This window comes from Microcaecilia unicolor, chromosome 3, assembly GCF_901765095.1.
Source record: "Microcaecilia unicolor chromosome 3, aMicUni1.1, whole genome shotgun sequence".
NCBI classification, from domain to species: domain Eukaryota; kingdom Metazoa; phylum Chordata; class Amphibia; order Gymnophiona; family Siphonopidae; genus Microcaecilia; species Microcaecilia unicolor.
In genome coordinates this window covers 253,989,782-253,997,658 of record NC_044033.1, presented here as the reverse complement: position 1 = coordinate 253,997,658, position 7,877 = coordinate 253,989,782, and positions in this window count along the sequence as shown.

Sequence of the window (7,877 nt, the reverse complement as noted above, 5' to 3'; positions counted from 1 at the left end):
GGCCTCATGAGGGGCTCATCCTACTGAACTGCAGTATCTGCTCAGACCACCAGAGGGCAGCAGCCTCACACTGCACAAATCTTGCCCCAGAGAATTTAAGGTGGAATTTTCTCCCTGCTTCTCCAGCATCCCAGTGCCAGGCTGGGGCAAACTTTTGGGACCTGAGACAGTTTCAGGTATTGGACTCCTTGTGATCACTTTACCTTCCATGGTCTCAGCTACAAATTAAAAGTGTCTGTTCATACACTGGTGTTCTGTGTTAATAAACTTCACTGAAGCCCTTTTATCCACGTAAGAGTGGCATGTTGCTTTGAGATGCTGGAACTACCCACTGGAGAATGGACAGGCTGCACTACCCTCAAAAAGGGACTCATCAGGGCATTATCCATTAGTATGGGATAAAAGTCCTTACCAGTTATGAAGCACCGATGGGTATGAGCTCTTCAGGGTAGGGGTGGGACAGGCTATAATGGAGTGTTTGACATTTTGAATAGTGAAGTTTAAGCTTTGTTCGGGGGGGGGGGGGGCAGCCATGTTTGGACATGTCACTGATGGCAGGGCCGGTCTTAGCAAGTGCGGGGCCCTATGCAGACCAATTTGCTGGGGCCCCATCCTAGCCCCACCTACCCTAGCTCCACCCCATTGAAAAGTTTATTCCATTTTTACAAAATTTTTTATTTATGAAATTTCAAATAAAGGCAAATGAAGCTAAACTTGTACAACAAAACTGATTGTAATAATAAGCACAATGCTATCATGAACCCCCCCCCCCCCCCAGCATTAGTGCAGTTTTTTTTTAGGAAAAGGTGGCTAAAATCAGAACTCAGCTTTGTGTAAATGGAACTGCAGACCATGACATGGATTTTGAGATGTCACAAGTATTATGTGTTGGATTATTTGTAGTAAATAATTAGCAGATTTTAGTACACACAGCTTCAGCTTTAGAAATGTTAATTTCTTTTCTTCATCTCTCTCTCATTCACCCCAGAATAATTCACTGCTGAGTCACTTTAAAGCTGAAGTAACAAAACATCTGTTTACTCACAGTTTGTAGTTAGATTATAATCAGACAGGCTTATATATACATATTACTATACATTTGTATTATCAGCTCCTTCCATGTGCTTAGATGGTAATGGATGCTCACACCACCATAGATCCTCTCAGGTTAGGAGAGATCATGAGCTCCATGTGCTCCATGTGCTGCATCTGCTATGTCTACTGTATCTAATCCCCACAGGAAGTTGCATAGCAGTGTGACCTCTCTAAGTAATTCACATCAGAGGTCACAGAGTAATCACAGAGAAATAATAGGTGACAGGCAATGCATGTAAAATACAATTACATTCCAACAAACCCCTTCTCATGCATAACTGTCATGCAATTATTTATTCATACAAAGTCCAAGCTTTATACGCAGATTCACAAAATGTTCTCTGGGTAACGGTTTGGTCATGATGTCAGCTGTCATCTCACTGGTGTGACAATAGTGTAGACTGATGACCCCTTCTTTCGCCAACTCTCGCACGTTGTGGTATTTCGTTGCGATGTGCTTGGTGCGTGACTGAACCTTGTCATTCTGTGACAGTCGGATGCAGCTCTGATTATCTTCCATTATCTGGATTGGTCTCTTTTCAGCTATTCCAAAATCCAGTAAAAGTTTTTCAATCCACATCAGTTCTCTGCACGCTTCCGATACAGCCACATATTCAGCTTCTGTAGAAGACAAACTCACAATACTTTGTTTATGACTGGCCCATGAAATTTGTACATTTCCATACATAAACACATATCCACTTGTGGATTTATAATCAGAATGATCCCCTGCCCAATCTGAATCACAGTAACATATTAGTTTTGGATTACTATTGGCTGAAACCTTTAATTTACAATCAATGGTACCCTTTAAATACCTTACCATCCTTTTAACTGCAGTCCAATCTGATTTGGTAGGTGAGCTGACCCTTCTGCTCAAAATTCCTACTGCATTTGCTATATCAGCCCTGTATGTGGTAGCTAGATATAAAAGCTTACCTATGGCTGATCTATATTGGATGTTATCTGGTAAAGGTTCTCTTACTGTTTCATCCTTCAGAAAATCAGTGATCATGGGAGTGCTTACAACTTGGGCATCTTGCATACCTAAACTTTCAATAAGCTCATTTATTTTCTGCTTCTGGCTTAGAAGATAAGAACCATCATTTTGTTTCTCAATTTCTATACCAAGATAGTATGACACATTACCAAGTTCTTTTATCTCAACATTGTGGTTTAAACATTTTACAATGTCCTTGTACTCTTGCTCACTTTTGCTTGCAATGAGCAGATCATCAACAAAAGCTAAAATGTATGCATATTGTCCATTTGTGCACCTAGTGTACAAGCATTTGTCTGCTTCACCTTGCTTAAATCCTAAATTTGTCAATATTTCATGCAATTTATCATTCCAACATTTTGCACTTTGCTTTAATCCATAAAGACCTTTGTTTAATTTACACACTAGCTGTCTTTGTTTTGTATTTATGAAACCTGTTGGTTGTTCCATGTACAAGTCTTCAGTTATATCTCCATGAAGAAACGCTGTTTTCACATCAATGTGTTTGACTTGCATGCCTTTTGAGACTGCAATGCTCAGAAGTGTTCTAATTGTCGTGTGTTTCACTACAGGTGCAAACACTTCATCAAAATCTTCTCCATATTTTTGAAGATATCCCTTTGCCACTAATCTGGCTTTATACCTTTCCACTTTTCCTTGTGCATTCCTTTTTAACTTGAATACCCATTTGCATCCTATAGCTTTCTTGCCAGGAGGTAATTTTGTAAGAATCCAAGTATTATTTTTATCCAATGCATCAATTTCTTCTTGTGCAGCTTTATGCCATTCAGCAGCTTCTTCTGCTGCCATTTTCTCAATCTCATCCCATGTTAAGGGCTCTTGAGCTTCTGCTGACTTTGTTAGGTAAGACAGTCTTGGGGGTGGAACACCTTTGTTTTCCCTGGATGAGCGTCTGACAACAGGTTGGTCTGACCTTTCTGCATCCTCTATATCTGAGAGTACTTCTCCAATTGATTCCCCTTCTCCAACTGTACTGTCTTCTTCAATGATCCTTTCTGTGTCTGCTTCCTCTGCCTGTTCCTCGTTAGATACAGGTGAGTTGCTTTCAGACATCTGCCTTGGTATGGCATTTATATACACTGGCATGTCTATTATGGTTCTAGTTTCATATTCTGGATGATAAGGCTCATCTGGGATAATCCAGCCTTTATCAACCCTCTTGTTTTCATCAAAATATGTAACATGTCTTATGCCAACAATGCCAGTTTTCAGATTCAAAATTCTATATCCTTTGTGTCCTGGAGCATAGCCAACTAAAATGCCCCTTTCTGTTGTGGAATCCAGCTTATGCCTTCTTTGCTTTGGTCATGAGCATATGCTGTACTTCCAAATGTTCTTATGTGTGACAGGTTTGGCTTCCTACCATGCCATGTCTCATGTGGTGTGCGCTCAGCGCCTTTAGTTGGCATTCTGTTTTGTAGGTACACTGCTGTGAGAATGGCTTCCCCCCATAGTCTTTTAGGGAGATTGCTATCTGACAGCATACATCTGGTCATTTCCACAAGTGACCTAAATTTTCTCTCTGCAACAGAATTTTGCTCTGGTGTATAAGCTACTGTTGTGATATGTTGAATGCCTTCCTGTTCTAGAAATGTGCGCATGCTTTGTGAAGTGAACTCACCACCATTGTCGGTCTGAAGAACCTTTGGTTTTCTTTCAAATTTATTGCTCACCATGGCTACGTATTTCTTCAGCATGTCTGTGACTTGACTTTTTTCTTTCAGCAAATAGGCCACACAGTATCTAGAGAAATCATCCAAGAATATTAGCACAAATCTGTTATTTCCCAATGATGGGATATTAAACGGTCCACATAAGTCACTGTGTATTAAGTCCAGCACTTTATTACTCCTATTTCCTGTGTATTCAGGAAATGAGGGTCTCACACCTTTTTGAGTAACACAGTCTATGCATTTTTCCATTTTACCAGCATCTGCACTTATCTGAATGCCGGTGGCTAGTTGCTTACTGTAAAGATCCTGGATCACCTTAGAATCACGATGTCCCAGGCGGCGATGCCAGATTTCCAGACTACATTTACCATCATTCTTCCTTACTTGCGCCATATGTGAGGCTTCACCTGAAATGTTCAGCTTATAAACATCATTATGCATAAAAGCTTCAGCATACACTTCATCATTTTTAGAGATTGTGCACTTACTGTTTTCAAAATGAATCACAAATCCCTTCTTATCTAATGTAGATACACTAAGCATATTGCAAACTGCTTGGGGAATATACAAGACATCATTTACAGGAATTTCTTTAACTTCATTAGACACTTTGCATTTTAAGAATCCAATACCTTTTGCTTGGATCTTAGCAGTCCCTGCGTTTGCAGTTTTAAGAATACCTTCCTCTGGACACATTTCCTGAAAGAAATCCTTACAATTGGTTAAATGGCATGTGCTCCCCGAATCCAAAATCCAAGTACTTTCATTTGAATTATTATTTACCATAGTCAAAGATTTTTCTGCCATTAGAAAACCCTTGTGTTTATCTTTGTCCTTCATACATTTCCTGGTTTGAAAATTCTTTAGTTCCATTGGCTTAGGTGAGCTAGAGGGAGTGTTTTGTGTTTCCTTACACCATTTAGATACATGTCCCTCCTTTCCACATGAGTAGCAAATCAGCTTGCCCTTGGGTGGAGTTTTCCCATAGCTCCGCCTTCCTCTGTTCTTTGCCAAGAAATTTGTTTCATTTCTCTCTGACTTGCTTTGAGAACACATCTCCTCAGAATCATTTATTATGCATTCCTGCCTTAGTTTTGATGTTGCCTGTTCAAAAGATTGCCCTTCAATGGCCTCATTTACAGACCTAAAAACATCAAACTTCTTTGATAGTGAGGTAAAAAGAAATGCTCTTTTCAATGCATCACACATGGGAATTCCTGAAAGTTCTAACTTTTGAAATGAAGACATAAGATGCATAATGTGATCATTACATTTACTTTTATCCCTTAATTTGGTTTCATTCAACTCTGCTAACCAAATTGGTTGCTGCTTTGCATATGTAGTTGCATACATAGTTCTCAGTTTATATAAAATGTCCTTTGGTGTATCTTTTCCCTCCACTAATATGGCTTGTTTCTCTGAGAGAGCTTCCAAAAGCATGCACTTCACATAATAGTTTGCATTGTCCCATTCAGCCATATTTTCAGCTGTTCTGTCTTGGTCTAAGCATATATTTAATCCTTTTGCTCGAAGGAGACATATGAATCTTAGTTCCCACTGCCGATAATTAAACTCAGTTAATCTAGGCACCTTGAGAAAATAGAACAATGGTGAATTTCTTCCCTCAGCCATTTTCTTAGCCTTCTGTCTGCTGTGTGGGGGGGAGAGAGAGACAGACTGAATCTTTCCTTTAAAACTTAAGAGAAAAATGTGGCCTTTTTTTCTGCCTGGTAATATTTCTCTTCTTTTTCAATTCCTGGACCCTGGGCCCATAACCCTTTTGTTGGATTATTTGTAGTAAATAATTAGCAGATTTTAGTACACACAGCTTCAGCTTTAGAAATGTTAATTTCTTTTCTTCATCTCTCTCTCATTCACCCCAGAATAATTCACTGCTGAGTCACTTTAAAGTTGAAGTAACAAAACATCTGTTTACTCACAGTTTGTAGTTAGATTATAATCAGACAGGCTTATATATACATATTACTATACATTTGTATTATCAGCTCCTTCCATGTGCTTAGATGGTAATGGATGCTCACACCACCATAGATCCTCTCAGGTTAGGAGAGATCATGAGCTCCATGTGCTCCATGTGCTGCATCTGCTGTGTCTACTGTATCTAATCCCCACAGGAAGTTGCATAGCAGTGTGACCTCTCTAAGTAATTCACATCAGAGGTCACAGAGTAATCACAGAGAAATAATAGGTGACAGGCAATGCATGTAAAATACAATTACATTCCAACATTATGTGATATACCTACCAACTGACTTTTTAGGAGGGCTTTTTGCCCATGAATATGAAGGATACTAGATTTATCAAGAAGAGCTGTAGCCTGGATAGCTGTTCTGCATAAATTATGAACAACACATGAACGGGACTATGGTTTCCACAACTGTTTAACTAACGGAGTTTTTCCATCATATTACTATTATTGTTTTAACTCCTACTCCTAAAAACCCCAAGGAAAATTTGCTAATTACTGTCCAATTGCATCTATTCCCTTATTGGTGAAAATAATGGCAGGGTATATTGTTAAATTGCTTGATCTGGAAAAATTATAGTACAGAAAATAGTTGCACAGGGTAAATGCAATTGTTATACAATGCAATCTATCCCATGCTTTCAATTTAGTTGACCACAGGATTTTATTATTTAGGTATCACTGTCTGGTAGCATATTATCTTGGTTCCATGGTTTTATTATCCACCTTATAGAAAAGCTAATAATCATCATACCTGGCTTGTCTTTGGAATGGCAGTGCAGGAGGCAGTGGCACAAACGTGCTCCAGCTGACCAGCTCCACTTCACTTTATTTTAAGTCGACTCGCACTCGCACCAGCGATGGCGATGGCTCAACTCCAACCAGGCTCCAGCTTTTCCCTTCCCGCTCAGTGACTCCCGTCCGCCCTTGCGGAAACAGGAAATACCTCATCAGAAGGAAGGCAGGACATTGAGCGGGAAGGGAAAAGCTGGGGTGAGCCGTCGCTGCAACTCTGTCAGGGGCCGGGGCCAGCTGCAACTGTCTGTCGGGGGCCGGGCCGTCGCTCCTACTGTCTGTCAGGGCCATCACTGCAACTGTCGGGGTCCGGGGAGGCGGGAGCTGACAGCGGGCTCAGCGGTGGGTGGTCACCGAACCGGTGGCGGAAGCGGAGTGGCCAAGCGGGATCAAGTCATGATATGGTCCGAGCGGGGGTCGGGCGGAGAGGCAGAGTTGAGGCGCCCCGCGCGGGGCCCCCTTAAGCGCGGGGCCCTATGCGGCCGCCTTAGTCGCCTCTGCCTAAGACCAGCCCTGACTGATGGCATCACACTGCATGTGTTCTGATTGGTTCCTGCTGTGTGTGTGTGGGGGGGGGGGGGGCTATGATGTCATTGGAGAACTTGGTGCAACAATAAGAGAGTCTGCTCTAGTGCTGCCCTCTAGTGCCCAGAGTAAGGTGGTAAATTAAATCCCATATGACTGTAACTTCTTAGAGGGAGGTTCAGCTGTAGCATTAGATGTGATGGTGAAGGGAGTCAGGAGGGAGGGAGGACCCCTGAAATGGTGGTGGTGAGCCAAGGGACAGGTTGGAAGGTGTGGGGAGATAGTATCTGAAGTGGAAGAAAATAAGGGCCTGTTCCAGTCAGAGTCACACTAGGATTGGTGAGAATGGTTTAAAGATGGTGCATTCTCTCTGGATGTGCAGGAGACATCTCTCCTTTGCTTTCTCACTTTCAGTCTGTGCAGAGCAATAAGAAACAGTTCCTGCTCCGTAGAGCTTACCTTCAAATCCAAACACATATACATGAAAAACAAGAGGGTCACTGGGAATGTATTTATTCTAGAAAAGTGGTTACATAAGTACATAAGTATTGCCATACTGGGAAAGACCAAAGGTCCATCAAACCCAGCATCCTGTTCCCAACAGTGGCCAATCAATGTCACAAATACCTGGCAAGATCCCGAAAAAGTACAAAACATTTTATGCTGCTTATCCAGAAATTGTGGATTTTCCCCAAGTCCAATTTAATAATGGTCTATGGACTTTTCCTTTAGGAAGCCATCCAAACCTCTTTAAAACTCCGCTAAGCTAACCGCCTTTACC